This window comes from Myodes glareolus, chromosome 14 (assembly GCF_982192425.1).
Source record: "Myodes glareolus chromosome 14, mMyoGla1.1, whole genome shotgun sequence".
Classification (NCBI taxonomy): Eukaryota; Metazoa; Chordata; class Mammalia; order Rodentia; family Cricetidae; genus Myodes; species Myodes glareolus.
The window spans coordinates 60,016,352-60,032,629 of record NC_142039.1 but is presented as its reverse complement, the minus strand read 5'-3'; the positions used below and the strand labels follow the sequence as shown (position 1 = coordinate 60,032,629).

Here is a 16,278-nt window from a genome sequence, read left to right as displayed (position 1 = left end):
TAATGAAAAACTAGAATTACCAGATGTGCATCATAGATTCTGAAATGGCAATATGCAAATATGAAAGTCTATAGAAAGATGATTCTATTTGTATAAAGTTCTAAAGTGAGTAAGACTATTCTATAGTTCTGGGGGTCAATGCTATTGGCGATCTTTTTTAAGATTTTTATTTTTATTTTATGTGTATGAGCTTTTTGCTTGCACACACTACATATGTGCCCAATGTCCAAGGAGGCCAGAAGAGGACATCCAATGACACAGAACTGGAGTTACAGATGGTTGTGAGGCTCCCTGTGGGTGCAGGAAACCAAACTCAGATCGTCTGCAAAAGCGTCACATGCTCTAAACTGATGAGCCACTTCTCCAGCCCTGGCTATGGTAATGTCTTAGGAGCAGATTATTTTTGGAAAAGGCAAAGAAAGTATAAGGGGTATAGGTATTCCGGTATTTGGGGTGTGGAGAACGGTAACGTGGAAATTCATTGCGAGGAAATACACTTCTCTGTATGTACATTACTTTTTAATAGTGAAATTTAGCTTAAAAACAAAAGCCCTGCTACCTCTGTACAAGAGAATTGAGATACAAAAAGCTTGAAATGTCATGACTTTGAAGAGATTTTTCTAAACTCAACTCTGAGCTTTTATCTTCTGTTTCAAGTATCTTGAGATCTTCCCAGCCTGGCCTTTACCTCCCCCCAGCTCCATCAGTTACCACTGCCTTATCCCCCACATAGGTCTACCCCTCCAACCACATGCTCTGGACTGACTCAAGGCAGTTCCCTCCCGACCTCTTCTGCCCACTTTCCCACTCCAACCACCCCACACCTCCTCTCCCCTGAGTTACCCTTTACTCATAGATAGCAACTATTCTCAAATCTTTAAAATGCCTCTCTTCCTGACTCCCACAACCATCACATGCCCCATAAAGCCACATCCTAGTGCGAAGTGGAGGCACTTGTAACTCCTATCACCCCTTTATCTTGGGATGGTGGGGTTGTATATGATTTGTCCATTTGTTGGTCACCAGTGCTGGTCGCAACCGCACATGTGGATAAACTGGATGAATACGGTCAGAAGAATCCCTAACCATACCTACTAAAGAGTCCTCCTTGGCTCTACGGTGTGAGATTTTCACATGCGCTGAGTACATTTTCTCTTTTCTGAAGTCACTTTATCTGGCAGAGAAATTGGCCATGACCCAGAGTTAATAATCAAACCAGTGAAATTTACTGCAGACCAAAGAATAATGGAATCTCAGCCCAATTCTGAGCTTTAAAACATTTAAAGCATCTTCTAATTACGACCCACCGTGGGAATTTAAAAAAGAAAAGTCACAGAAGGCTTTTCCATCACCAACCTGTAAAGACAAAGAAAATATTGAATTTGTCATGTTGCCAGTTCCTTACCCAAATGGTATCAATTGACAGTGGGGTCCGTTCCTAACCTCCCATTATACAAGTAAGGTTTATTTCAAATGATTCAAAGAAACATATCTTCTTTTTTTAATTAAATGTTTTAAGTCATCTTTTATTTGTATTCGGTGGAATATGCTGAGTAACTTGCCCACCCATGCACTATCATGAGTGAGAGATCATGGTACTGTCAAGTTTCAGTGACTTCACGTAGCTCTAATTAATACGTTAGTTATCCTTCTCGATGATCCAGTGCGCTGGTAGATTCCCCAAAAGTGTCTTCCTCCTACTAATATGTGCCTTGCGCTGGCTCTGCTGTCAGAATCGAGTGGGAAAATAGTCATCTGAATATCTGAATAAAGGCCTTGGTAATTTGACTTCGAGAAATGCTTTGCCAGACGGAGAGATGGCTAACCAGTAAAGAGCTGACCACACAAGCATGAGGACCTGAGTTCGTGTCCTTAGCCCCCACTGAGTCAGGCCCCCATGGGGGTCCGTTTGTAATCCCAGTGCTGGGGAAGTAGAAAGAGGAGTCTGGCACTCGCTAGTCAGCCAGGTTTTCCTAATTGGTGTGCCCCAGGGTCAGTGAGAATTCCTGTCTCAAAAACTTCGGTGGGAAGGGATTGAGGAAGACACTTGATGTCAATCTCTAGAAACCACAAGTGTGCACAAGCATACACATGTAGACACACATAAACCACAGACAAAAATAGTTAACTAAAATAAAGAGAATATTTCCTGGCTGAGACATAGCTCACCTACTATGTGTAAAGTCCCCATACATTCCCCAGTACCACAGAGACAAGCAGAGCTTCCTCTTAGCCCTCACCCTTGCCTTGGCCATGTTACAAGCATCTATCTTCTATTTGTGATGTTAGGAGCAACTCTGAATTGGATAGCTAAATGTACCAAGACTGCATCCTGTTCACTATTGTTTCTCAATACTTAGTGAGTCGTCCGAGTGCCCAGTAACCAAGTGCCTTTCGGTGCCAGGTAACCAAGTGCCTTTTGGTGCCAGGCTATGGTACATACCAAGAATCATAAGCAAAAACAGACATTGTCTCTGCCTTCATGGAATTCATAGTCCAGTGAAGATACTATCAGTTTTTTAAGATCACATAAACACAAAACTATACTGCTAACAAATGCAGTATCTCTCTCTCGGACCACTGCAATCGGCTGAGTCAGTCTCCCGGCTACCACTCCAGCCCATTCACTATCCGTTCACTACACATGACTCCTGTCTCCATCTGTGCTTTCTTTGGGTCTTGAAGTCTTTTGAGAAAGGAAGTGATCGTACCAAATTTCAAATTCAAAGAACTTGTACTGAAAAGCAGACTGTGGGTATCACAGGAAGAACTGGGGGACCAATTAGAAGAGTCCTGGAAGAAAACAAAAGGGAAATGGCAGTCGAGGGTAGTGGAGTGGCAGTGGGGGGTGAGATGAAAATGGCCATGCTTGATGGCAAACTCAGCAAAGCCAGGCTCCGTTTATTTGCATTCACTGTGAATCATCTGGGTAACCTGCCCATACATTACCATAGGAGACCATAACAATGTATAGCGAGCCAGTGACTTCCAATGGTTCTAGTTAACATGTTACCATTCTGATCATCAACTGTCCCTGAAAATGCCTCCTATTTATTAACATGTGGCTTACAGTGTCTCCACTGTCTAAGAAGGAATAAAGGGGGAAAGGAAGTTCTGTGTCAGCTGCAAAGTTACCGTCTAAAAACCTGAACAAATGAAGCAAACACTCACCTAAATGGGAGGAAAGGGGGCTGAATGTGCATCACTGCAGAGACTCGGCACTCAGTTTCCTATGCGGTGCACTGGAAATAGCGAGAGCAGCCACAAGGATGTGGTGTGAAGAGCAGAGCTCTCAGTTAGAGACACAAATTGGGGATCTGTCAGTATATTAAAGCCCTGAGGCAAAAAGGGAGTCTCTAAAAACTTGAGGTAAGATCAGAAAGGAAAGGATCCAAAGACTAGAGTTGAGGTAACTTCAGTGCTTTCGAGATCCGAAGAAATTCCCAAAGGATGCTGCACACTAGCTATTGCTTCACGCTGCTGTGGTACCAGCCCCCTTTAAGCCCAGTCATTTGCACTGAATGCCCAGAGCATTTGCACTGCTCATTGGTGTAGGCCAATTGTATTTCAGCCAAGGAAGGGGAGCTTTGCTGGTGGCTTTGCTCCAGGCTGTGACTCATCTGGCATTGACTCTGAGCTATGGATTGTGGTAGATCTGCTCCTTAGGTGTTGGATCTAGGACTCAGGCTGAGGGGACTGCAGGCAGGCCTCCTGGGACTGCCATTGTTGCGGCAGCTGTCCCCTCAGCCTGAGCCCTAGAACCAACACCTGGTGAGCAGATCTACCACAAAGCCACCAACAAAGCTCCCCTTCCTTGCATACTGGTTGAAGAAAATCTTTCCTGGAGAAATCGACTCATTGTCAGATGGTATTGGCAGGCGGGATAAAATGAAGATTAGAAACTGATCCTGGGAGTGTCGAGAAGAGAGCACTTCCAGCAGGGTGGGGGATGTGAGTGCCTAACTGGAATAGGTTCAAAAATAGAGGGGGGAAAAGAGGAGGGAGCAGTGGCTGTACCTCTTCATCGAGTTTTGTTATGCACAAGAGCAGAGAAGTGGTACAGAGGTTGAAGGAAAAAATGTAACATATGGGTCAGAAAAGACTTAAGGTACCAGTGTCACGGATCCCAATGTTGGAATTTGAAACTGATGGGCATGATTCTGGGTGGTTTGTATGGACAGTGCCAGGTAACAAATGAGAGCCCGCAAAGGGGCCTATGGGCAACATCATCTACAGAGATGAGAAACGAGGAGAGGACCCAGGGAAGAGGAGAATAAAAGGAGACACAAGATGTTTGTTTGTCTAGGACAGCCAGCTATGAGTAGATGGGGAAATGGTATTGGACCTCACACAGAGACTGTATTTAGTCTCCTAAATTCCATCACTCTGCACATGATGAGATGTGGACAACATAAGCTTACTGTACCGTACCTCCTCTGGAACTGATACAGATGTTAGAAATGAACCAAAAAGACTGGAGCCATCCCTTAGGAAAATGGGCAAAATCATGGAATATTTGGGTCTAATGAGATGGCTTTAAGCAGCTGATTACACGCCATGAAAACTACTTTAGAACTGTTAACTAGAGAAGAACAGACTCGGCTGAGTGAGGGGAATCTGAAACAGCGGGGCCATAACCTGAATTCGGAGTAGAATTGTGAGGTTAAATGTGAACACTACATCAGGGGATATATCATCCAACACAGCTGACCCTAACTGGGCCACGGAGCTCCTGGCAGGTGGTATGTAGAACTAAGAAACCAAAATTTTTGTTTTGTTCTATTCAATCAATTTACATTTAGGGACTGGAGTCATGTAAAGTGTCTGCTCTACAAATATAACTTTACCGTGTGAAGAGTACATTTAATTTTAACTCCTGAAATTCATATCCAGATGTTCTAGAAATGTAAACTACGCACCAGATTTTAAAACTGAAAAAGAACAGCTTTCATTATCTCATTAATCACGTCTATATTGACTCCATTTGAAATTATGATGAATCTTTGGGTCCGCTGCCTTTAAAATCTATTATGAAAATGACCTTTTAAAATATGGCTGTCTGAAACTTGAAATCACATATTGGACAGTGCCATTCTAAGTATTGTTTTTAACAAATCAGTATGATCTGAAAAAACGGCTTCCTGTTACCTGTTGGTATGGTGGATATAAAGGACAGGCCATCCATCAATGCCACAGGAGGAGTTATCCATGGCGGATGCAACCAAGGTGCAACACTGAACATTCAACCGTTAAATCTGTGGTCAACGAGCAGGTCTGTTTTAGGGGAGAGAGGTCACGCAGCAGCTTCAGCGTGGAGCGGTGTAATAGCTAAAGTTTACCTGGGAAAGGCACCTTCTCTTCACTTCTAAGTGACCAAGCAACTTTACAATCTAGAGAGAGTTCAGAGAGTTCAGAGAGTTCAGAATTGGACAGACACTGAAAGCAACAGGTCCCAGGGCTAGTGAGATGGCTCAGTGGTTAAGAGTATGTGTTGTTCTTGCAGAGGGCCTGGGTTCAATTCTGGGTACCCGGAAGCTCACAACCATCTATAACTTCAGTTCCAGGATATTCAATTCCTCTTCTGCCATACTCAGGCACCAGCCACACATGTGGTGCACAGACAAACATGCAGGCAAAACACTCATACATATGAAATAAAAACAAATAAATCTTTCATTTAAAAAAAGAAACAGGTTTCTGTTAATACTTTTGGTACAATCTATGAATGACTGTCATGTTTTTAATGTTTAAAAGTATCTGACAAAGTGACAGCTTAATCTTGTGATTCTAATTTAAAATGTGTGATAGATTTTAGACATGAGACTTATTTAGATTGAAATGCTTAAGAGTATTTGATTAAGTCTAGACAATATTAATTTTTGTCTAAATTAATAAGCAAGTGATAGAATATTCAAAGAAACTTGAGCTACTGTTTGGGAAGACTTTACTTACTAGAGTTAGAAATTTGCCCAACAATTATCTGATTTCTTAAAATAAAAATTCGGGTATATTAAATTTACATATAAATGTAAAATAGTTAAGGTTTAAAATGAAGTTGATAATTTGAAGAATTCAGTCTGTTCAATTTGAATGGGAGAGACATTAAAGAAAGTGAATGTGCTTTGTTTATATTTACCAGATATATGAACAGAGTAAGATACATAAGCTGACCTTACAGGCCTAAAGAAAAGTGCTTCTATTCTATTACCTGTGATGGATCACAGAGTAAATTTCTGTACATAAAATTCACTTCTAGTAAGTATTAACTAGGTACTTTCCAAATATGAATTCAATTAATCCTTACAACGAAACACCACGTGGTAGTGGTGCCCCCTCCCCCATTTTGCAAGTTAGTTATCTGAGTACGTTCAGATTGCTATAACAAATTTCCATAAAACTGCCTGTCTTATACACAAGCAAGAGAAATCTTCCTGTCACAGTCCTGGAAGTTGGAAGCCCAGGATCATGGCGTTGGAGCTTGAATGTCTGATGAGAACCCTTTGCTGGTTCATAGATGTTCCCTTCAAATTGGATCCTAAGATAGGGAAAAGATTAATAAACTCTCTGAGAACCAATTCTATTCTATTGAGATTTATGCTAATCACTCCCCAAAGGCCCCACCAATGCCATCATCACCCTAGGAGTCAGATGTCAACATAAGCAGTTGTAGAGAGGACAAGAACAATGGGGCTATTGCAACAAGGAATGGCAGCACATGCAGGGGCTACCCCAAGGTCACGAAGCCACAAAGGTGGCACAGTCAGGGTTCAAATTCAAGCCAACTTCTCCGATTGCTCTTGAGCAAGAAAAAAAATGAGTTTTAATAAGCAGTGTACCCAAGTTTCTGGTTCATCTCTTTCTCCATAATTATAAAGTTTCCACGAGTAATTCCAAGAAAACCCCATTGTGTACTGGAAAGACCCAGACAGAAATCGTTTTTAAGACTTCTAACTTCAAACTTGATCTTCAACATCCTAAAACAAGGACCGCCCTCACTGCAGCACTGAGCACAATGTTCTGGCATCCTGCAGAAGGTCCCAACCTGGAATACACAACGGTTATGGAATAGTTTTCATTAACTTCCTTTTTCTAACATTTTAGATTTATTTGCTTTGTTTTATGTTTTGCCTGCGTGTGCGTCTGTGTGCTACATGCATGCCTAGAGTCCTTGGAAGTCAGAAGCGGGCATCAAATCCCCTGGAAATGGAGTTACACTCATGCACTACAATGTGGATGCTGGGAACCAACCCCAGTTCTCTGCAAGGGCAGCCAGTGCTCCCAACCACTGAGTCATCTCTCCAGTCCCAGTTTTCTTTTCCTTCTCTCTTTCTTTATGTCTCTCTTTCTTTCTTTTTCTCCTTCTGTGCTATTCCATACAGCCCTTTCCAAATTAATTCCCAGTCTGGGACCCAATATAAAGTAAAACAAACTCAGAGGATTTCTAGTCTACCTAATTTTGCCTTTAATTCTAAAAACGTAAGTCCTCCCCCTCTTTCTGTGCCCAGACTCCACCTGTCATCTGTAGCTGGCTCAACAATGATGCCCTTCCCCTACCTGCCTCCTGAGGACAGCCTGACCCAAGACAAGCGTGCCTGCCATTCCCAATCTATCCACTAGGCTGCCCTGAGCGCCAGCTCTTTCCAGAGCGTGCATAGCTGCACTGCATCCTCCCTGCAGCAGGAAGACATTCTTGGACTGCTGATAATTAGCAGAGCCATCCTGGGTCTTCAGATGGAGAGGTTGCCACACACACGTCCCGTCTTTCCACTTACCAACTCCGTGTATTGCTGGATAAACCGTGCGCAGTTTATAGTTAGGAAAGCAAGGGTTGACTGCAGAGATCAGGAGAGAAGCCTTCTACAGAATGCTTGGTAGGGTTCCCTGCACCAAGTAGGTGCTCAGGAAATAAAAGCTAAGGTAGCATTTACTATTAAAAAGAACCTGCAAAGCTGCAGATGATTTCTGTTTGTATAGATACCTGTCTCTTCTTCAGCCCCACTGTGCATACAGCTTAAAGAAAGAGACCCTGAATTTGGAACTGCTCATCATCAGTCTTCTACCCAAAACAAGAGAACATGTGTTATGGGTGGGGGAGCAGATGGGAGACCATGACTAAAACAGAACACTCAAAAGACAAGTGTAAGTTGTGGAAGATCCATTTTCTGTTCTCTTTGGCTAGAGTACCAGAGGCTTAACCATAACCGATGCCGTCAAACTAAGCTAGCAACTGCTTTCCACCTTTTACGAACAGTCTTGTGAGACATTGGCCTCAGAACCCCAACAAGTTCAAAATGGAATTGTAATATTTTATTTCTAGTGATAATAATTCAAATAACTAAAACTTCAAGTGCTATAATGCCCTCATAATATATTTCAAACTTCGGAAAATGGAACTATCACTATAAGGAACTCAAGGAAGCTCTTTCAAGCCTTAAAACAATACTGACTTTGGTACTAGATCCAAACACCATAGTTTTACATGATACAAAATGTCTTTGAAATATCTAGTTAAGAATAACAAGTTTCTGCCCGCCTTACATTTGGTACTGGAAATTAGTAAGGACCAGTTCTGTTGACAGTATACTGGGGGGAGAGGGGACGCAGAAGGGAGGGTTTCTGTCTCAGACTTTCTTTGGGGCCACCAATCAGCTCCCAAATCATGACACAAAAAACTTATTATTAGTTATGAGTGCCTGGCCTTATCTTATGCTCATTTCTTGCTAGCTCATATAACTTCTATTAACCTGTTTCTCTTCATCTACGTTTTGCCTCAGGGCTTTTTACCTTTCTTTCATTCGGTATGTCCTACTCTGTGACTGCTGGCAGGTGCCTGGCTGGCTGGCCCTGGGTGTCTCCCTCTCTTTCTCTTTTGCTCTCTCTTCTCTTCTCCTGAGCCTAGATTCCTCCCCCTACCTATTCTCTCTGCCTGCCAGCCCCACCTATCCCTCTACTGTCTATCTATTGCCTGTTCAGCTTTTTATTAGACCAATCAGGTGCCGTGGGCAGGTAAAGCAACGCACCTTTACATAATTAAACAAATGTAGCCTAAACAAATGTAACACATCTTTACCTAGTTAAAGCAACAGTCTGTAGTATAAACAAATGTAACACATCTTTGCCTAGTTAAAGTAATATTCCACAACATAAACAAATGTAACACACATTTACATAGTTAAAGTAATATTCCACAACATAAACAAATGTGACACATCTTTACATAGTTAAAGTAATATTCCACGGCAGGTTTCTCTGTGTAGCTCTGGCTGTCCTGGAATTTGCTTTGTAAATCAGGCTGGCCTTGAACTCACAGAGATCCACCTATCTCTGTCTCCCAAGTACTGGGATTAAATGCATGTATCACCATGCTTGGCATGGCAGTGTGTTTTTTTAACACAACCTGTACAGTTCTTAAAGGAGGTGGGCAGTCATAGAATTCTGTCAAAAGAAAGAGAGAAAGAAAAACTACACAGCCCTTAGAACAAGTCAGAGATAGCTCAGGAAAGAACATGTGGTCCAGAGTAAGGCCCCTCATGAGACGGTGAGAATGACAGACATTTCTCTGATATATTTACATGAATTCAGCAAAGCCAACACCAGGGGAAATCTATGTTCTGGTAGTATATGAATTTACATAATAAATGAAACATCAAACCCCTAGAAGTTCCTCTTAATGTATTCTAGATTCTACGAGGAAAATACTAACAGATCCAAGAATGGAGGCACGTGCTTGTAATCCCAGCACTAAGGAGGCTGAGGCACAAGGAATGTGAGTTTGAGGTCAACTTCAGCTTCATGGTGAGTTTGTGACTAGCCTGGCCTACAGAGTAAGACCTTCTATCAAGACCAAACAGAGGCCACTTCTGACTTCCTGGTCGCCATTTTAACCTTCTCTTCTGTCCGTCTCTTGGCATGTGTACACATGTCTTTGTCTCTCCCTATGTTTCTCTCTATGTTTCTCTGTCTCCCTCTTCTTTAAGTAATACTATGTCCTGTGAGCCTTTTATCTGCCGTAACCACCCACCTGACTCGTCCGGCCGCATGGCGCTGCCACCCTGGAGATCTTGCAGGGACCCACAGCCATCCTTGTCAGACTAGCAGCTGCTCTGCGAGCCTGCCAGGGAACACACCCGCCTTATCTTTTTAAAGAACAAAATTGGTGCCGCAGACTCGAGAGATTCACCCGCCAAGGGCCAGGGTCCCAGCTTCACCTTTCGTCTGGGACTCTGAGCACCAACTTCCGGGACTGAATCGGGACTGAGGACTTCTCAACACCGACCCACGTGTTCCAACTGCCTGGGCTCATTCCTACAAACAACACCAGCTTCTAATTGTACAAGGGACACCAGACATTTCCATGCCACAGACACCTGTCAGGAGCAGAGACCAACTACAACTATGCCAGGATGTGAACAGCACCCAGCCTTTTCTCGGATGTCCCCCACCCCCCAAAGACAACGCCCACAAATCAGCCAGAAGCAGTCTTGAGAATTCGCCGCCCCAATTCCTTCAAACTGTAATGTCTAACCTTCTACTTTTTATTATAAAAAGGATCCGGGAATGTTATTCCTTTGCGGTGCCTTTAAGGACTAACCACACCCACTCCCAGCCACTTCTGACCTCCCTCACTGCCATCTTAACTCTCTCTCTTCTGTTTTCCATCTCTTGGCGTGTGCACATGTGTTTTCCTCTCTCTGTTCTCTTTTCTATTTCTGCCTTTCTTTCTCTCCTTTTTCTCTAAGTAATAAATGTTTATCCTTATTCTTAAAAAAAAAAAGACCAAACAGAAATAGCTAAGTGTGGTTGTGAACGCCTTTAATCTCAGCACTTGAAGGCAGAGGCAGGCAGATCTCTGAGTTTGAAGCCAACTTGATCTATGTAGTCAGTTCTAGGACAACCAGGGCTACACCATAGAGACCCTGTTTAAAAAACAAACAAGATAAATTTTAAATCATGAACTATATAAAAAACATTAGCTCCCACCTAGAATCTCCACACTCAGGAGGCTGAGGCAGTTCAGCCTGGCCACTTGTTCTAGGTCACATTGGATTACATATTTAACTGCAGGTTAGCTTGGACTATAGAGTGAAACCCTATCTCAATTCCATCATCCCCCCTTCCCCCCGAAAAAAAACTAATGCTGGTAAATGTCATGATACACAATAAAGAAATTAATCTTGTCCTGTGACTTCAGGTTTGGCTTCTCCTTATCAAAGAGATGGGAATAAGAAAGATGGGAAAAATAAGAAGAATGTCCAAGCCTAATAATTAACGATGTTATTTCTACACTTAGTATATACTGTTGAATAGAAAATAAAGCTTGGTACATTGCTTAACATAAAGCTCAAAATCTGGTAGATTTTTGGCATCTTTAAGTAAACATAACAGAGAAAACCCACCAGGGTCATCATCCATAGAATAAGGGCAATGCCCAGTACTTGCCTCTTAAGGTTCATGTGTAGAAGATAATGAGTTTGTATTTGTAATGTGCTCAACATAATGCCAAGCACACTGGTTGATATTGATTGACTGGTTGATTGATGATTGATTGATCAACTGACCAAATGACTTTTTAAAAAAACAGTTGGAAATTCAAATGGCTGCATTCGGACAGGCACTTAGGAGATCAATGTATAGCCAGAGAAAATGCCAGATAAGATCACAGAGAACCCCTTTCCCATCGATTTATAATTCAAGAGCTTGAGTAAATATCTATTCTTCGAAAGAACTATACCTGACACGCCACATCGTGATCAAACTGCGCAAAGGGCCGTGTACGGCTTGAATGGCTGTAGTTAGCGAGGAGAGAAGACAGCTGACAAGTGATCAATACTCAGAACAAAGCCCATCCAAAGTGATCAATACTCAGAACAAAGCCCATCCAAATACACCCAGCACTTGAGACAGGCACGTAGTTATAGATCCAGAGTGATCTTGAGTACCTAACTCGCATACCTGGCCAACCAGACTCCATGACTTGTATGGAGAAAAATGTCTTCTCAGCCCTTCATGTGTGGTTTGCAATGTTCGAACGTGCATATAAACCAAAATTCCAGAGACACCCATTTTATTCAGAAGAGAAAAATGGGTCTCAGCCACCAGCACAAGCACCCTGGTGTGAGAGTGCCTAGTCTCAGAAACCCTATGTAGGTGACTTTAATTAATTGCCAGGGAGCACAAAACATCAGGTATTTAAACGCTGTTTAGAGACACCAGCCTTTCCATCCTATTCTTGAACACTGTTCGCAGAGGGCCCTTGCTGTGAACGGACCTCCTTTTCATTCCCTGGACCCTCAGCTCCCAGTCTGATGTTTCAGTTTTGACTGATTTTAAGGGAAGAAGCAGGAATCTAGCATAAGACCCTTGAGGATGCGCGTGATCAAAGTCCTCCAGCAGAAGCCCAAATGTTCCTACCCACCGCAGCATCACTGCAAACAGCCAAACTGAAGAATGAGGCACGCCATGCAGGGTTTTTGTGAATGTGTATCACCACACACTGAGTTTCCAATATTTTTCTGGTTGAACTACAAATTAACAAGACCACATTTTAAGAAGTAGCTCTGAGGGTATAAACATTTGTTTTTGATCAGTGGTAACTTTTCCCCTGAAAGAAATGAAGGCAGCAAGGTAAACCACAGAAGTAGATTGGGGTGGCATTTATAGTGAGTTAAAAACATAAGAATCAAAGAAATAAGAGCATGTATAAAGCAAACACTTCCTCAACCAAAGAGCTGCAATAGCTTCATCAATAAGAAGGAAGTGCTTGGTCCACATTTGTTAACTATGTCTGAATCTATGCTATGTAACTAGAAGGGACGAGAACTCAGCCATTTTCTTTGAACTTCCATCACATACATATAAACATACTCATTTTCCACTCAGCACGTAGAGTTTGCAAAATAGCTTTAAACGGTCATATCCTTACTTAACTCAAAGCACAAAACTGGAATATACCCACAACAGTCTTTCCATCTCCATCAATCACTACTAACAATCCATGTCACCAAGCACCCCTTCCTGCCACCATGGCTAGGATCCCCCTCCATCCTCAGCACAGTGGTTATGATCAATACTCATGGTGCAGAGTGGGTCAGAAGATGATATCTTATATTTAGAGCACTTTGCCTGGAGATCTCAGGGTTGCCTCCTCTCCAGCCACATATCTAAGCCTAAGTGTTTGGGTAATGAAGTCATTAAATACCTATCCTCCTTCAGCAATGTGATTTTATAAGTGCTATAACACATTGCACTAGATGCTGACCTACCAAGCAGTAATCATGCTACCACAGTACAACCAGAAATTGCAAGAGAATGATGACCCAGAAACAGCAGAGGCTCGGTGGCTTTCGGCTGCCAGGCAGGCTTTATAGTTACAGACAACTGGCTTTCAGCTGCGCAAAGGTAACATCAGCTTGAAGCTAAAGAAAACTCCTTGGCCTGCCTTGGTACCTACCTTTGGGTACGTTTGATAAATGTAAAGGACAAGATTCATCAGGTGGAGCGATCATACCACCAACAGCCAGGATGGATTTTACAACCTGGACCAAACGTTAAGGCCAGTTTGGCTTTGTAAAAATTCCGACTGTCAAACCAGGACGGGTGTGCAGGGGAAAGACTAGCACCCCTGGGAACTGCGGAGAGCCGCGGCCAGCCCTTCACACCTAAGGGAGTGCTTGCTTCCCCCAGGGGGCTGATCTGAGTCAAGGCCCTGAGGTACAGCTTGCATTTCCTACTGCAGTAGGATGGCTGTCCCAGTGTGACTTTCTTCCAGCACCTGGTCATACACACACTCCAGAGTGCCAGGGATACATGTAAACACAAGATCAGAGTTTCTGGAAGTAAACCAACACTGGTAAGCGGTGCGTTCAATCCATGGCTGTTTATTTCTGGTTTCTAGTTAGTGTTTTTATTTTAGAAAGCAGCAAAAATTTTTTTAAAAAATGCTGTTTTGAAGATGTCAAACTATTGAATCTTATGCCTGTGTGAGCAGACATGGAAGGACAAGCAGGAGCCCTTATCTTGCTGTATTAACCCCAAGCAGTTCTATGCTTCAACACTCTAATTGTGAGCCACAACTGCCCAGGCTAGAATTCCCAGTGTGGGTTTCATATAGCTACATGCGCAGAGTCCTTGTACTCGAATGTTAGGATGCTGACAAAGAGCTAAATAAAGCCACACTCCTGGTACCTTAGAAAGAACTCGAATTGTATTTTTAGTGCAAACCGCGCGACTACACTCTGTGACTATGTAATGTGCCTTCGTTTCGGGTAGACTGATTGCCTTTCAGGCTGAATTGGGAAAATGCTGGTTTTCTGCCCTGCTTAGCTCCTCAAAACCCGCTCTACCTCATTTGAATCAGGCTAGTATTTCATTACCCCATCAAAGGGTGTTTAGTAGCGCATCTACGGGCCACTCTGCAGGTAAAACTCAGTTTAAAAACAAGCCCGATTGTGGGATAATCGGAAAATTACTGCAACTTAAGTCCTTTAGTTTTCAGTACAGTCTCAGAATGAAGTGGCGTTAACTTAAAATTGCTGGCACACAAGAACAGGCTTAGGAACCCAGTAATCAGCGAGCTAACAGGTGTTGGGATCCCAAAGAAGGAGGAGGAATATTAAACAGTCACTCTGGGCTGACACCTCCTGTAGCTATAATATCCAGAATTCTAATCAACTTAACCACAACTCAAAATGATCAATATTACCAGTTCATTAACTATAATATCAGCTAACAACAACAACAACAACCAAAAATACAGTTCTTTTCAATCCATAAAATGTTCCCTAACTAACCTACATACATATGATTTTTCTAAGTTGGGCTATTCAGCTTAATCGGGTGAGTAATTTTCCAGCTATCAACATAGCATCTGTCCCCAGTTAAAACAAGTAACAGCAGCACACGTATAATTTCCGTGATAACTGTAATACTGAGAAACGGAGATTTTCTTTCTCTCACAATGGCACATATCATTTCCAGTATAAGTCTTCACTATCACATTTTAGATTTTATTCTTTGTGTCTGCAACAAACTATTATGAAATAATCTGTTGGTTTGGGGCCATTGAAAAGGAGTGGTACCCACAACTTGAGCAGTTCCCTATCCGATACTCCAATGCCCTTGGCAACTGCATCCCAGTCCTTGCCACCACACTGGTAAACACTGAGGCAAACACTGCCTGGATACCTGCCTCCAAGGGTGTTTTGGATGTCTCCCTTGAAAAAAAAAAAAAGAAAAGAAAAGAAAGAAAAAGAAAAACACACAAGGCATTTTCCACTTGCCTAAAGCGTGAACACAATGTCTTCCAAAAACAATAGCAACGGTGTTGGTGCCAAGTATCTCCTCAATGAGGTATTGGTCCAGCTAACATCCTGGAAAGGCTAGATAAATCAGGAGCCTGGGTACTCTTTCCTACCGTGCAGTTCCAGGTTCAGATTCAAAACCCAAAGGAACTTCAGAAACCACTTCTAAATACGTGGACCACAAGCGTCAGAATGAGCTGACTTTTCGGAGATTTGTTTTAAATTACTATTAATAATAATAATAATAATAAAATCTCTCATTTGTTCCTCTTACATCTATCCTAGTCTTTAAGGAATTAACCATAAAACACGAAAGTCCCGGGGCAATTTTGTTTCCTTCTTTTCCTTCTAAAATCATCAAAGGCGATGGAGAGAGGGTGGGAGAAAAGAGAAGAGAGATACCCCGGCAGGTGGTTATGGCTCGGCCCGCCCCTCAACTTGGCCGGGACAGAACAGGCGGGGTTGAGGGCTCTGCCCTGCGGCCCCGGCGCGCGCGGCCCGAAGTTTGCCGCAGGTGCTGGGCGCGTGGGGCTCCCGGAGGCCGTGGCGGTGGGCGGCATTAGGGTGGCCCGGCAGGGCGTCCAGTGCATCCCCGCGCCGAGTGGACACCGAGCTCGGAAGCTCCTGGGACCCTCCCCGGGCCACAGACTGGTGTGCGACTTACTTACCTGGCCAGCCGGCGGGGGGCGGCTGGAGGACGGACGAGAGGATCGCTGGGAGGACCGTGAGCCGCTCCGGCGGCGGCGCCGGGATTGAGGGAGGCGCGGCGGAGGAGGAGCTCGGGAGCTACGGGCGGGCGGGCGGGCCGCTTTGTCTCTACGGCGCGCAGCCGACCCTACGTCACCATGGCAACCGCCAGGGCCGGGGCCGGCCCGGAGCCCGAACCCCCAGAGGCATCAGGGTCCGGGACCCCTTCGGACCGCGCGGCCCACGCCCTTCTCAGCAGTTGGGATGCGCGGACCAGACAAGGACCCCACCC

The 16,278-nt window shown here is 43.6% G+C and overlaps 1 protein-coding gene across 2 annotated transcripts in view; it reads right to left on the bottom strand.

Moving 5' to 3' along the window:
• Positions 1–16,074, bottom strand: part of Rnf182 (ring finger protein 182) — a 51,615-nt gene extending 35,541 nt beyond the window's left edge. The window contains exon 1 of one of the 2 annotated variants that reach the window (XM_048417250.3): positions 15,968–16,074. The gene's annotated coding sequence lies outside the window, so the exon portion shown is untranslated. The remainder of the gene's footprint in view (positions 1–15,967) is intronic. The other variant, XM_048417328.3, reaches the window with a different exon arrangement.
• Positions 16,075–16,278: the final 204 nt, after the last annotated feature.